General features: G+C 40.5%; 2 pseudogenes; one reads left to right on the top strand and one right to left on the bottom strand.

The window, feature by feature from the left end:
• Positions 1-15,024, top strand: part of LOC101352370 (guanylate-binding protein 1-like) — a 37,484-nt pseudogene extending 22,460 nt beyond the window's left edge.
• Positions 994-3,581, bottom strand: LOC101358586 (DNA polymerase delta subunit 3 pseudogene; annotated as a pseudogene).
• Positions 15,025-15,040: the final 16 nt, after the last annotated feature.

Genomic DNA, 15,040 nt, shown 5'->3' with positions numbered 1-15,040 from the left:
ATAATTGTCTCTCTGTCTCCTTCTTGGGGAGCCTATACTTTTAGGCAAATAGGGGAGTTAAAAATACAGAGGAGCAACAGCTATATAGAAATGTGTGCCTTATCTCTTCCTTACAAACTTCCTGGAGAACTGCTGTTTCTGAATGTTCAGTTTCCTTGAGAAGGAGAAATTTTATGTAACTGTTGTACACTATATGTAGGAAGGGATTTCTCTTTTTAGCCTTCATTTCTCAGTATGGGTTTCACTCTCTAGGTATTGACAGTAGGAGAGGAAAGGGTGGAGAGCAAAAAACCACAACGAGCAGTATAAAGCTCATACTGTGTCAGCAACATGACAACTCCTCTAATATCATCAATGCGGATTCTAAGTAACTTCTTGTGGAATTGAATACATCATTAAATTTCTATTTTGTGCTCTGCCTGAGGCTTTTCTCTAACCTCTAATTGCGAGCGAAGGTCTAGAGAGCTTTTGTGAAAGAGGTAGAGCACAAGTAATGTGCCAGGTGTCAGTGTACGTTACAATGGAGGAAAAGAGGATTACAGGGAGATTTTTGTCTTAGACTTTAGTCCAACCAAGACTTTAAGACTTAAAGAAAACTACTTCACAGGTATAGGAGACTGAAAGTGTGGTAGTGGTGGAGGATTACAGGGGGTGTGGTTAAAAACATCCAGTAAAAAAATACCAACACAAGTTCATAGAATACGAAGGAATTAGAAGGAACACTTCCTGAGTCATAAGTGGATCAGGGCATAGGGTAGGTGGGTCACAGTAAATTAACCATTAAATGGCTTCAGTGATAATTCTGAAACCTGTTCCCACTTATTTTTGGAATAAATTCTTCTGGACAGGTCAAATTGTGCTTTAAAAGTGTCATTAGAAGGTAACAGCTTTTAAATATTCTTTTGCCTCTTGCTTCCAGGTGATTTCCTTTTGGTTAAAAACCAGAAACAGTGTAAACATCACATGGATAGAAGAGTCTTTTGATACAGGTTACGTGAGGAGCTGGATGAACTTACACAGTAAGTGAGAAAGTCTCTATCTCTTGGTCTTCCTTCTTAACCAGTCCAAGCCTCTGACCTGACAGAGATGACAGTTTATTTCCTCTGGAAGAAGCCAGTAATGGATACTTGTCTGTTAGCTTTGCCCAGAGCAGTAGTCCCTTTCTTGGGGCCCTTTCGTTCCTCTTTGGGTTCTTTTTTCACAGCCATGGCAGGAGGTCTGTGCACAGAGGATGTCTTCACCTTAAACTCCTCTTCACTGTCTGTGCAGGACTCATTCTCGTAGACTTTCTCAGTCACTATGCAGCCTTCCTCATCCACATAAGTTTTAGATTTCAGTACGCACTTCCATTTTCTCTTGTTTTTCTCCACTTGAGCCCTTGGTGGAAGGAGCCTCTGGCTCAGTCTTTGGCACTGGTTCAGGAGGTGGAGAAGCCAGAGGAGGTGGGGATGGTGACTTAGCTTCATAAATCCTAGGAGAGTCTGGTATGACTTCATCTTCACTGTCGTCAGACTCAGGAAGCTTGATTTGTCTCCTCTTTTTCTTCATGCTTTCAGTTTCTTTTGTCTCATCATCAGATAACTCCACTCACTTCCCCCTTTTTTTTCCCTTCTGGTGCATTTTAACAGGCTGGATTTCTTTAGGCCTGCAGGGGCTGCCAGCTTTGGTTCAGTGACAGACACCGGAGGTTGCTCCACTATTTTTCTTCTTTCACTGCAAGTTCTGAATCTAAATTGACTTTAAGTTTATTCATAGCAGCTTTTCCAAAAAAATTGTTCATCACATTTCCTTTCCCTGGTGCCTTGCTGCCTGCCTAAGATGCCTCTTTAGCCTCTGTTTTGCTTTCCTTGTTAGTGTCTTGAGTTTTAGAAGCAGCTTTGGTGGCAAACATTCCCATAATTCCTTTGGGCTGCTGGGAGACCTGTTTGGAGGCAGGTGGGCCATGACCATTGGTGGTCAACACATTATGGGCTTGTGTCTCACTTGATATCTGAAGATTTGACTGCTCAAGCTTTTCGGAAGATGAGAACTCAGTGGGTGCTCTAGGGACAGCAGCTGCACATTGTATGGCACTAAACTTGCTGCAGTTCTGCAAGTTGCTTTGAAGGATGTCATCGTCGGTATTGAACAGAGGCCCATTGTCCTTTAGCATGGCTTTCTGGATGCTGTACACATGGATGCTGGCAGTCACAGCTAGCTTGGACTTCACAACTTCCAACCTATCTTCTCTCATTTCTGCAACCTTGTGGCAGGAATATACATTCTGAATGAGATTGCAGGACACCAAATAGGTGACATGCAGTTGGGCTTCTGAATCTTCCTTTTGCTTCCTTTCAACATAATCATACAATATCCTTTTAGAGGGTCCCTGACTGCTGTGAGGAGAATATACATAGCACTTAGTATTCTTCAACAAATATTTAGTGGCACCTATGATAGGGTCCCTATGAGTCGGAATCTACTCAACGGCAACAGGTTGTTTTGTTTTGTTTTTTATGTGCCAGGGACTGAAAATATAATGATGTGGCATACTGTATTTTCCAAAGATGGCTGCAACAGTATCTCCCATTCTAAATGCTCTTCTACATCCTCCCATGGAGGGGTGAAGTCCACCTCACCCCCTTGAATCTAGGAGGGCTAGTGACTCATTTTAACCAAAAGAATGAGCTGATATGACACTGCTTGACTTTTGAAGCTAGTCAGAAAAGGCAATCAGCCTCTACCTTGTTGCTGGGGTAGTAGCTTTTGGAGCCCCAAGCTGCTGTGTAAGCACTCTAACTATCCTGAGACACCACGCTGTAAGGAAGCCCAAGACATACAGATAGACAACATGCAAGTGCTCTGGTTAACAGCTCCAGCTGAGGTTCTAGGCAATAGCCAGCAACAATTGCCAGAGATGGGCATAAAGATAACTACAGATGATTGGGACATCACGGAGCAGACACAAGCCAGTCCCATTGTGCCCTATCTGAATTCTAGACAAAAACAATTTATATGAGCATAATAAAATTATTGTTTTAAACTACTAAATATTGGAGTAATTTGTTACGCAGTAATAGTAATTAGAACAGTGATGAGCTTGACAGACATGTTCCCTGCCTTTAGGAAACCTATGTTCTAGTGGGCAAGACATAGTATAAGCAAGACAATGCCAGACAAGAATAAGAATTATGAATTGGTGGGAAAACTGTATATCCACATACAAAAGAATGAAGCTGGACCCTTTCCTTACACCATTCACAAAAATTAATTCCAAATGGATCGCAGAACTAAACGTAGGAGCTAAAACTATAAAACTCTTGGAAGAAAACATAGAAGTAAATAAATCTTAATGACTCTGGGTTAGGCAAAGCCTTTTTAGATATTACATCAAAAGCACAAGCAACAAACAAAAAATAGATATATTGGACTTCATCAACAATAAAAACTTCTATGCTTCAAAGGATACCATCCAGAAAGTGGAAGCCAACCGATAGAAAAGGAGAAAATACTTGCAAATCGTATATCTGATAAGGAACTTGTAGCAGAATACATAAAGAACTTTTAAAACTCAACAACAAAAAGACAACCCAATTTAAAAATGGGCAAAGGATTTGAATAGGCATTTCTCCAAAGATATACAAATGGCCAAGAAGCATATGAAAATATGCTCAACATCATTAGTCATTAAGAAAATGCAAATCAAAACCACAATGAGATACCATTTCACACCCATTAGAATGGCTGCAATAAAAGACAGATAATAAAAAGGGCCCTTGTATTTTGCTGGTAGGAGTACAAAGTGGTACAGCAACTTTAGAAAACAATTTTTCAGTTCCTCAAAATGTTAAAAATAATTACCACCACAACAAACCCATTGCTATCAAGTCGATTCTGACTCATAGCAACCCTATAGGACAGAGTAGACTGCCCCATAGGGTTTCCAAGGCTGTAAGCTTTATGGAAGCAGACTGCTGCATCTTTCTCCCGTGGAGTCGCTGGTGGGTTCAAATTGTTGAAGTTTCAGTTAGCAGCCAAGAGTTTTAATCACTGCACGACCAGGGCTCCTTTACATCTCAGTAAAGTGTTTGGCCTGGTTAATGTGAACTCCTAGTGTATAGATCAGCCATTAGTATGTCATGATCTTGTTTTAGTCCATGACGAATTCGTCTATATTTTCCAGATAAAACAGGTCCACCATAGTCCCGTAGCTCTGGGGCCCACTGCCTGTGAGGCCCTCTCATTGCCACAGTTGCAACTCTTATTCAACATTTTACTGGAAATCTTAGTATAAAATAGCAAGAAAAGAAATAAAAGACATATAGATAAGAAAAGATGAAATAAAACTGCCTCTATTCATAGATAACATGTTTATCAATGTTGAAAATTTCACACCCAGAAGAACTAAATAGTGCCCTGCTACCACCATCAACCACTCTGACAGGGATCACAATAGAGGGTCCAGGGAAGACCAGGAGAAAAATGTAGAACAAAATTCAAATTCACAAAAAAAGACCAGACTTATTGTTCTGACAGAGACTGGAGAAACCCCTGAGACTATAGCCCCCTGACACCCTGCTAATTCAGAACTGAAGCCACTCCCAAAGTCTACCTTTCAGCCAAAGATTAGACAGGCCTATAAAACAAAAAATAACATACATGAGGAACATGCTTCTTAGTTCAATCAACTACACAAGACCAAATGGGCAACACCTGCCCAAAAGCAAAGACAAGAAGGTAGAAAGGGACAAGAAAACTGAATGAATGGTCACGGAGAACCCAGGGTAGAAAGGGAAAGGAGGAGAGGCTGACACATTGCAGGGTTTGCAACCAATGATCAAACAGTTTGTGTTTAAATTTTTGAATGAAAAACTAATTTGTGCTGTAAACTTTCACCTAAAACACAATAAAATTTTTTAAAAAAAAGAAAATTTCAGGAAAAGTACCAGTAAAACCCACTTAAAACTAATAAATGACTTTATCAAGTTCGTAACACAGAAGGTCAACACACAAAAGTCATTCTTCAACTGTACTTCTATATATAATCAAAGAACAACTGGAAACTAAAATCAGAAAAAAGGTACCATTTATATTAGCTACAACAAAAATGAAATATTTCAGTATAAATTTAACAAAACATGGACAGGGTATCTATGCTGAAAACCATTCTAAGACCAAGAGATTGTCAGGATAGATCACAATCCATACATCTCTTTAGATTCTATCTGCCTAATTGTTCTTAAAGGAGCCTGGTGGCACAGTGGTTAAGTGCTTGGCAGCTAACCAAAAGGTTGATGGTACAATCCAGGGCTTTGAACCACTTCAAACTTGTTCAGTCATGGCCAACGAAGCAAAACTGGAAGAGATCTGAAGTTTTAAAATTTGGGTGAACTGTGACAATAACCAAGACAGAATAAATTATGGGTCGAAGTCCTGCAATATGAGACTCTAAAGAGGCATAGTGAGGCCTTTCAGGAGCCTGATGCAAGAGGCTGGATTATTGGCAGGAATGTGGAGAGTGACACACATTCAAAGTGGCTTGGTCGGCTGCCATCTTTGAGCCAGGCACTGCTGTTTCTGACTGTGCTGAAAATCCAATGGGCAAGAGATTTGGTTGCTATGCAACACATATGCTGCCCTTGTTTTCTATAATTTTTCCCATGGCAATTATCGTTCTAGTTCACTCAAATTTTAAACATTTGAGTCTGTTCTGGTGTCACTTCCTTGACCATGACTGAACTGGCTAGAACTGGTTCTAAGCTCTGGTTCAAATTCACCAGCTGCTCTGCAGAAGAAAGATGTGGCAGTCTGCTTCCCTACAGATTACAGCCTTGGAAACCCTATGAGGCAGTTCTACTCTGTCCTATAGGGCCACTATGAGTTGGAACTGACTTGAAGGCAACAGATTTAGTTTAGTGGTCCTTAGAATGTTCCTTCTACTCACTGTAGAGAACAACAGAAGGTTCAAGCCCTCCTTTCTAGAATTTACCCTGATAAAGTCACAAGCCTCCCTCACTGTAAAGGATAAGAGAAGAAGGTTCAAGACTCTCTATCTAGAGTTTACCCTTATAAGCTCATGTGCTTCACACTGGTTAAATATATCTAGTGTTGTATATCAGGCTTTTCTCCAAATGGAAAAAGGAAAAAAATATGATCTAGAACCATGCTACATCCTATCCCTACCATGTACACACACATATCCCCATTCCTGCTCACTAGGAGATCCTTGCCAAAACAGAAGGCATAGAAGACATGAGGAGCAAACTCATCCTGTTTGTCCCTCAATGAGATGGATTGACATAGTAGCTATAACAATGGGCTCAAGCATAACAACAATCATGAGGCTGCTGCAGGACTGGGCAGTGTTTTGTTCTGTCATACATGGGGTTGCTGTGAGTCGGAATCAACTCAACGGCACCTAACAACAACAAAGGAACTGAGAAAATTCTAGAAGTTTTTTAAAACAGAGTTTGCATAAGATTTTTTTTATATGAAGATATATAAAGACTTTTTTTACGTGAAGATATTTTTTCTAACCTAATAGCAAAAGAGTCTCTCTAGGGAGTTAAGTAAGACCACTTGGAAAAAACAAATGCAGTTACTTAGGCTAGAGTATTCATTCAATCAAAGGATATTTGATGAGCAAAATCCAGTTGCCATCGAGTCAATTCTGACTCATGGTGACCCCATGTGTGTCAGAGTAGAACTGTTCTCCATAGTGTTTCCCATCGCTTTCTTTTTTGGAAGTAGAATGCCAGGCCTTTCTTCCAAGGCAACTCTGAGGAGGATCAAATCTCCAACCTTTTGATTGGCAGCTGAGAGCATTAACCATTTGCACCACCCAGGCCTTTTTGATGAGTACCTACCAGGTATAATGCCAGGCACTGGGAAACACAGTTGCGGTCCTCTCTTAAGAAAGTAACAGTTTATGGTGAAGATAGATATTAAACAAATAAATACAGAAAATTAAATGGCAAGAGAATGGGGTGGGGGGGGGCAGGAGGTTCCTATGGTTTAGGAAGGAGTTGGTGTAATTCCCCTACCCTAAGACATTTCAGACAGTTCCCTAGTGTGTCTTGACCATGTTTTTCCCTTATCAGTCAATTAGAAGGGAAAAAGAAATCTCATTTGGGAGGGTGAGGGAAGGAAAGAGTCTATCATCCTTGACCCAAAGCACAATTTCAATATTTATTGTATCCTGTACTCAGCATCTCTACCCCTGTGAGTGGTTTGGGTAGGTGGAAAAAAATGAAAAACAATGAGCGCCATCTAGTGGCAAATATTTTAATTTTTCTTCACTGTATTTTATCACTACCTTGTCAGTGGTGGATTGTGTGTTGCCATGATGCTGAATAGATTTCAGTGGAGCTTCCAGACTAAGACAGACAAAAAGAAAGGCCTGGAGATCTACTTCCAAAAATCAGCCAAAGAAAACCCTATGGATCACAACAGTCTGATCTGCAACCAATCATGTGGATGGTGCAGGATCAAGCAACATTTTGTTCTGTTGTGCATGGGGTCGCCAAAAAACAACCACCACCTTATATTTAATACTTAAAGGCTGAATGTTTTCTTCTGACATCAGGAAGTGGTAAGGATGGCCACTTTCAGCATTTCAGCCCTCATCATTGTGCTGGAGGTGCGAGTCAATACAATTAGGCAAGAAAAGAAATAAGATGCCCTGATTGGAAAGGAAGAAATAAAACTGTCTTTGCTCACAGATAACATCACCATCAACATAAAAATACTATATAATCTACAAAAAAGCTATCAGAACTATAAGTGAGTTTAGCAAGTCTGCAGGACACAAGATCTATATAAAAAATCAATGTTATTTATGTATACTAGGAGTGAACAGTCAAATTATAATTTTTAAAGTACCATTTAAAATAGTATGCAGTACTTATTGACAAATCTGACAAAAGATGTAAAAGACCCGAACACTGAATACTACAAAATATTTCTGAAAGAAATTAGAGAGATCTAAATAAATGGAGAGACACACTTTGTATATCATGGGACAGACAATATTGTTAAGAAGTCAATTCTTCTCAAATTGATCTCAGAGTCACCACAATTCCATTCAAAAATTTTTGCAGAAATTGGCAAGCTGTGGAGAATGCAGTCCAAAATGACAATGTAGTCAGACACCTCATAGCATTCCTCTAACAACAAAGACCTGAGAAAACAAGAGAATAGCATATAGATGACAACTTTGGCACCTTGAGCATCAAAGGCAAGGCTGAAGAACAGCACTGAGTGCTAAGTGGAGGGAGAGGCGGTACAAAAACAACGGACATGGAGAATTACAGATCACTAGTGCCTTGCCAGCTGAACCTGCACAGGACGGCCATACTGAGAAAAAGTAAGCAGAGTTCCCAGACGAAGTCCCTATTACCTGGTGCAGCCAAGCAGGAACAACTTTGCACCCATGTCCACAGTCAGGCAGAAGTGCTCCCCACTCTCATTACCTACCATGCTTCCCCCAGCACCCTGTGCCAGAAGCCTGAGGACCAGTGGCACCCCATCTTCCACCCAGCCAACTGCATTGGGAGCCCAAGGACTGGTGGCACCTGCTGCTCCACTCAGGCACTGGTGTTGTAGGTCCGTGAACCAGAGGCACTCGCTTCTTCAAACAATATCATTAATATTACATGCAAGTAAAAATTTGCTGAAGATCATTTAAAAGCGGTTGCAGCAGTACATTGACAGGGAACTGACAGAAATTCAAGCTGGATTCAGAAGAGGACGTGGGACAAGGGATATCATTACTGATGTCACATGGATCATGGCTAAAAACAGAGAATACAAGAAAGATGTTTACCTGTGTTTTATTGGCTATGCAAAGGCTTTCAACTGTGTGGATCATGACAAATTATGGATAATGTTGAGAAGAATAGAAATTCTAGAACACTTAATTGTGTTCATGAAGAACCTGTACTTACACCAAGAGGCAGTTGTTCAAACAGAACAAGCGGATACTGTATGGCTTAAAGTCAGGAAACATGTGCGTCAGAGTTGTATTCTTTCACCATATTCATTCAATCTGTATGCTGAGCAAATAATCCAAGAAGCTGGACTGTATGAGGAAGAGCATGGCATCAGGATTGGAGGAAGCCTCATTAACAACCTGTAATTTGCAGATGATACAACCTTGCTTGCTGAAAGCAAAGAGGACTTGAAGCACTTACTGATGAAGATCAAAGACTACAGCCTTCAGAGTGGATTACTTCTCAACATAAAGAAAAAAATAATCGTCACAACTGGACCAATAAGCAACATCATGATAAACAGAGAAAATATTGAAGTTGTAAAGGATTTCATTTTACTTGGATCCACAATCAACGTCCATGGAAACAGCAGTCAAGAAATCAAACAACGCATTGCACTGGAGAAATCTGCTACATAAGACTTCTTTAAAGTGTTAAAAAGCAAAGATGTCACTCTAAGGACTAAGGTGCACCTGACCCGAACCATGGTGTTTTCAATTGCCTCATATGCATGTGAGAGGTGGACAATGAATAAGGAAGGCCAAAGAAGAATTCGTGCCTTTGAAATATGGTGTTGGTGAAGAATATTGAATAGACTGCCAGAAGAATGAACAAATCTGTCTTGGAAGAAGTACATCCCGCTCCTTAGAAGTGAGGATGGCGAGACTTCATCTCACATACTTTGGACATGTTATCAGGGGGACCAGATCCTGGAGAAGGATATCATGCCTGGTAAAGTGGAGGGTCAGCGAAAAAGAGGAAGGTCCTCAATGAGATGGATTGACACAGTGGCTACAACAATAGACTCAAGCATAACGACTTTGAGGATGGCACAGAGGACTGGGCAGTGTTTCACTGTGTTGTACATAGGGTCAGTATGGGTCAGAACCAACTGGATGGCACCTAACAACAATAAAAGCTTTGCTAAGCGCCAAAGTTTTTATTTATCACTACTTCAGAACAAGCCAAAAAGCTCAATGAGAGATTCCAAGCAGGAAAAAGGAAAACTTCATAACGAGATCCAGCATCTTCAGAGGACTGTTAACTCATCAGATGATACATGTCTCTTACTGTAAAGAGCTAAATATCAAGCTTCCTTTTATTGCTCACTCTCACTAAGGGCACACTGGCACAAGAAACTATAGAACTTGGGACAATTACTGTTTAAATAAATTTTTTAAAATTATTATGCTGAACATTTGTATGGAGTTATAAGGAATGATGCTGGTAAATGGTAAAATGTACATCTCAACAGTCCAATAGTTAAAATGATGCTCACTTTCTAAAGGAGATTATAAATTGTATAATAGGTGACATTTTATTGCTACAATTTTGGGGTGATATTGGGCTGCTTACATCAGAGGAAGCTTTCTCTTCTGCCCAAATGCACAGTTTTCCTCTGGTTTTCCACATCTGTTTCAAAAGATTGCAAGTGACCTGGGGGTGTTACCCACATGGTTAAGTCAAATGGAACTTGACCAAAGTCTTGTGCTCAGTTGGACATCACTCTTGTCAAGTCGTCATATGCTGGATGCCTTCAGAGGGAGGCACCAATGGTAAAGACAACTAACCTAGCTCCATAGTTGAGACAATGTACAGTTCTCAACTGGGTGCAGGTTGCTCAGTCTCTGGTCAGTGGCATGACACTTGGGCACTTTCAGTAGACAGTTTGCATGGACCAAAATGAAAGCAAATAACCTCTTAGTGAAATCCAGATCCTCCAGAAGATGGAAGGTACTATCAGCATAGAGCTGAAGATGTATCAAAGGCTGAAGGACTAGCAAAGAAACCTTTTCCTTATTGTTCACCCTCACCCAGGACATAACTTATATAGGACATTTTAGGACCTGAAACAATTGATCCTGAACTAAATTATTGTGTATTGCATGTTTAATGTCCTTTATAGCTTATAAATACATGCCGTAAGTGATGTAAGATAATGTGTCAAAAATCTGATAGGGCTAATGTAATTTTATGCTTGCTTATAATGCTAAAGTTAAATGATCTCAAATGTCTTCAATCATATTTAAAACCCTGCTGATTTTTATTGACAGGATAATGGATTAAATAAATGTATCTGTTTGTACATATTTTCAACTTTAAATTTCCATAAAAATTTATTTAAAAACCCAAACTCTCCTTTTTACTTAGTTTTTTCCTCAATTGTTAAAAGTCTATAGGGAAGGCATTTGAGTTTCCCTAAAGAGATTAAGAATTCCTTTAAGGAAGGAAATAAAATATATTTTATTAGACATTTTGTTTATTGTTTTTTGTTTGTTTTACACCAATAAATAAGGTTTGAAAATTATAGAAACATTACAAAAAGCTCTATTTTGCCTCACTCATAATTGCTTATTTGTGTGAGGAATTCCCATATTGGGTTATATTATAGAGGCTTAAAAATTTTTTTATGTGCTCAAAATACGATTTACTTATTTGCAAAAGAAAAGCAGATCAATTTTATCATCTCTAACTGAAACAATTATCAATGACCTCTACCATAGGTAATTCCCAATTCTAGAATACCTATGACTTGTTACAAAATACTGACATTCAAATAGATTTAAGATATTAGAGAAAACAGAAAAATAGTAAAACCTCTCAATTTTATGAAGCTAACAATACCTTGATTTCAAAAGTTGACAAAAGTAAAAGATAAGAAAATCACAATCATCTAATTTATGAACATATTTCTTTAGTTATTAACTAAATGTTTATTAAGTACCTATTATGTTCTAAGCACATATTTAATTACTAGAGAAAGTGAGGAAAAGGCAAAAAAAGTCACTAGCCCGTTGAGCTTACATTCTAGTGGAGAGAAAGACAATACACACATTTTAAAATAGGTATATAGTAAATATAAATGACACAGGTGTAAAATCCTAAATAAAGTATAAATAACCAAATATAACTATGTGTGGGGATATATGCCATTTAAACATGGCTGCACTATTGACAACTGCAGCCCCCACCGGCCTCTATGCTGCACAGCATGTTGAGACTTGTCTCCAACATGTTGAGACTTGTCACGATTTGTTTTCCCAAACCTATTGTCGCTTTACTGATTGGCTTGTTTACCTGAATTCCCTCTCCCTTGCCCGCACCCAAAGCCCATTGTTCTGTTAATTGCTTTATTGCTTACTGTATTGACTATAAATAAACTCCTGGGACTGAGGTGGGGGTCGACTCCTCAGAGTGACCCTCCTGGCCCCACTTCTCTGTAAGAGTTGTGCAGTTGGTTACTGTCTTCGCCGTCCCTATTACCATCTCCGCTGCGACAGATGGTGCCCCGTGTGAGGAGCTGCCACAGATGGTGTCCCGTGTGAGGGGGCTTCTAAGAGAAACAAGAGAGACCGTAGATCCTCGCACTCCGATCCCTTCAGAAAGTGGTGAGTATAGGGCGCGCGTCCGTTTCAGGCTAGGATTCATAGCCCAAGAGTGGCGAGGCTTTCCGGAGGCCTTTCCGAATGCTCTCAATTCAGGCTGGGTTTTACAGCTCAAGAGCGGCAGGGCTTTCCCGAACGCTCCCAAGGGATTTAGGCTTCAGGCCAGGAGCTTTCCTATCATTCTTTTCTTCATTTTTCTGTTTCCTCCTCGCTATGGGGAATTCTCTTTCTCCTGAGCAGCGTCAACACAAAACCCACTTGTTGGGATTGTTAAAGGCCTCTAAGCTTAAGGTGCCAGAAAAAGCTCTTACCCAGCTTCTGCTTTTAATTGAATCTGCCTGTCCATGGTATCGCCTACGAGGAAACCTTGATGTAGAAGCATGGGAACGTATTGGTAATATCATTCGTGACATGAACATCCCAGCTTCAGTTCTTATTGCTTGGCATCACTGCCTCCTCGCTTTACAGCCCGTACAAATGGCTTCCTCAGCTCCCTCAGCTCCTTCTCCCACTACAAAAAAATCTCATGATTCTAGTACTCCTGATCCTTTCTCTTCTTTGGCTGCCTCCCCTAGCAAGGATACTTCTAATTCTTCCTCTGATGCTTCTTCCGATCCTACTTCCCCCTCAGAGACTGCTTCCTCACAACATGAGTCCCTTATGGAGAAATGTTTGCGGGAAGGCTGTGAGAGGGATGGGCTTTCTGTCTTTCCTGTCCTACGAGGAGCAGATCCTCCTCGACATGGTCACCTTCCTTATGATGCCTTTAAAGAACATCACAAAAGCATAGCGACTGATGGTTTACAAAGTCCATTTACAAAGGGGCTAGTAGAACAGGTAGGGTCAAGTTATGAGATGACCCCTGGGACTGGAACATCTTAATGAGAACAATCCTAACTCCTGCTCAGTTTAGTGTCTGGAATCAAGAATATAAAGAACACTGTCGCCTCTGTGCAATAGATAACATAGACAATATTCCTGTTGATATTGATATGCTTTTGGGCAAGGGTGTTACACTACGCCTCAGGCACAGGGTCAGATGAATAAACAGGCATTCACACAAGCCTCTGTTGCTGCTACTAAGGCTTGGAGTAAAATCTCTGATTCCAGAACGCCTACTGGTTCCTTCGCTACTATTCGTCAGGCAGTGAACGAACCTTATATTGATTTTGTTAACCGCCTTCAAACAGCTATTTCCCGACAAATTGATAATCAACAGGTGGCTGAAGTCCTCTGTCTCCAGCTTGCTTATGAAAATGCTAATTCTGACTGTCGGGCTGTTTTAACTTCCTTGAAGGCAAGAGATCCTAGTCTGGCTGATATGACCAAAGCGTGCCAAAATGTTGGCACAGAGACCCATAAAGCTCAGATTTTAGCAGCAGCCCTCCGTCCATCTACTACTACCTGTTCTGGGTGCAGTAAGCCTGGACATTTTAAGAAAGACTGTCACAGCTCAAAACATAAAAATGCCAATACTAAACTTCCATCTCAAAAATGTCCTTGCTGTGGCAAAGGTTTTCATTGGGCTAATCAATGTAGATCTCAATTTGACAATCAAGGAAACCCCTTGTCAGGAAACGAAAGGAGGGGCGAGAGCTCTCCCGCCCTGAAAAATCCAGAGAGCCCTTAAGCATGGAATGTAGAAACCGCAGCATAGATTCCAAACAACAGCGCCTACAGATTAATGATTTAAAGGCAGCTATAGAAGAAAGTGCAAGACTAGATTTACCTTTAGCAGAAGGGACTATATTAGACGAGGCAGGAAAAGTTTTTCTTATTGCAACTCAAGTCTGGGGACCTCTGCCTCGGGGTTATGTGGGACTTTTACTGGGTCTTTCGGAAGTTACTTCTCAAGGGCTAACTATACATCCTAGTGTAATAGATTCTAAATATAAAGGTCAAATAAAGATTATGGTCTCCAGTCTGTCTTATTGGAATATTACCCCTTCTGACAAAATAGCACAACTGCTTTTACTCCCTTTTGTTGTCCCCTCTGCCCGTACTACACCAGGGCGGGGGGAGGGTTCCGATCACACAGATGCCTTCTGGGTCACCAAATTACAATCTTCTAGACCATATCTCACTGTCCGGGTCAATGATCGCATGTTTAAAGAATTGGTAGATTCTGGAGCAGATGTAACTATTTTCTCCTCTGATACTTGGCCTTTTCATGGCCTAAAACACAGTCTACTAAAACCCTTAGCGGGGTTGGAGGAGTACAACATCCTTTTCAAAGCGCATTTCCAGTTATTTGTTATAGCCCTGATGGACAGCCTGCTTCTATCAGCCCTTTTATTCTCCCTTTGCCTATTACATTATGGGGATGAGATCTACTTTCTCAGTGGAATGTTCAGATTGGCACTTCTCAGGATTTTTTGTAGGAGCCACTGCTCACACAGACCCTTTACTAAAGTTAACTTGGATATCTGGCCCCCCTGTTTGGGTTGAGCAGGGGCCCATTAAAGAAGAGAAGTTAAAACATCTAGAAAAACTTGTTCAGGAACAATTAGAAGGTGGACACATCCGGCCTTCTTGTAGCCCTTGGAACATGCCTATTTTTTGCACTCCTAAAAAGTCTAACAAATGGTGACTCCTACAAGATTTAAGGGCTATTAACCAGCACCTCGTCCCTATGGGACCTCTTCAACCTGGAGTCCCCAATCCGGCTTGCATTCCTCAAACATA

The sequence above is a fragment of the Trichechus manatus genome, unplaced genomic scaffold (assembly GCF_000243295.1).
Source record: "Trichechus manatus latirostris isolate Lorelei unplaced genomic scaffold, TriManLat1.0 scaffold00058, whole genome shotgun sequence".
Classification (NCBI taxonomy): Eukaryota; Metazoa; Chordata; class Mammalia; order Sirenia; family Trichechidae; genus Trichechus; species Trichechus manatus.
This window is presented reverse-complemented; position numbering and strand designations above follow the sequence as displayed.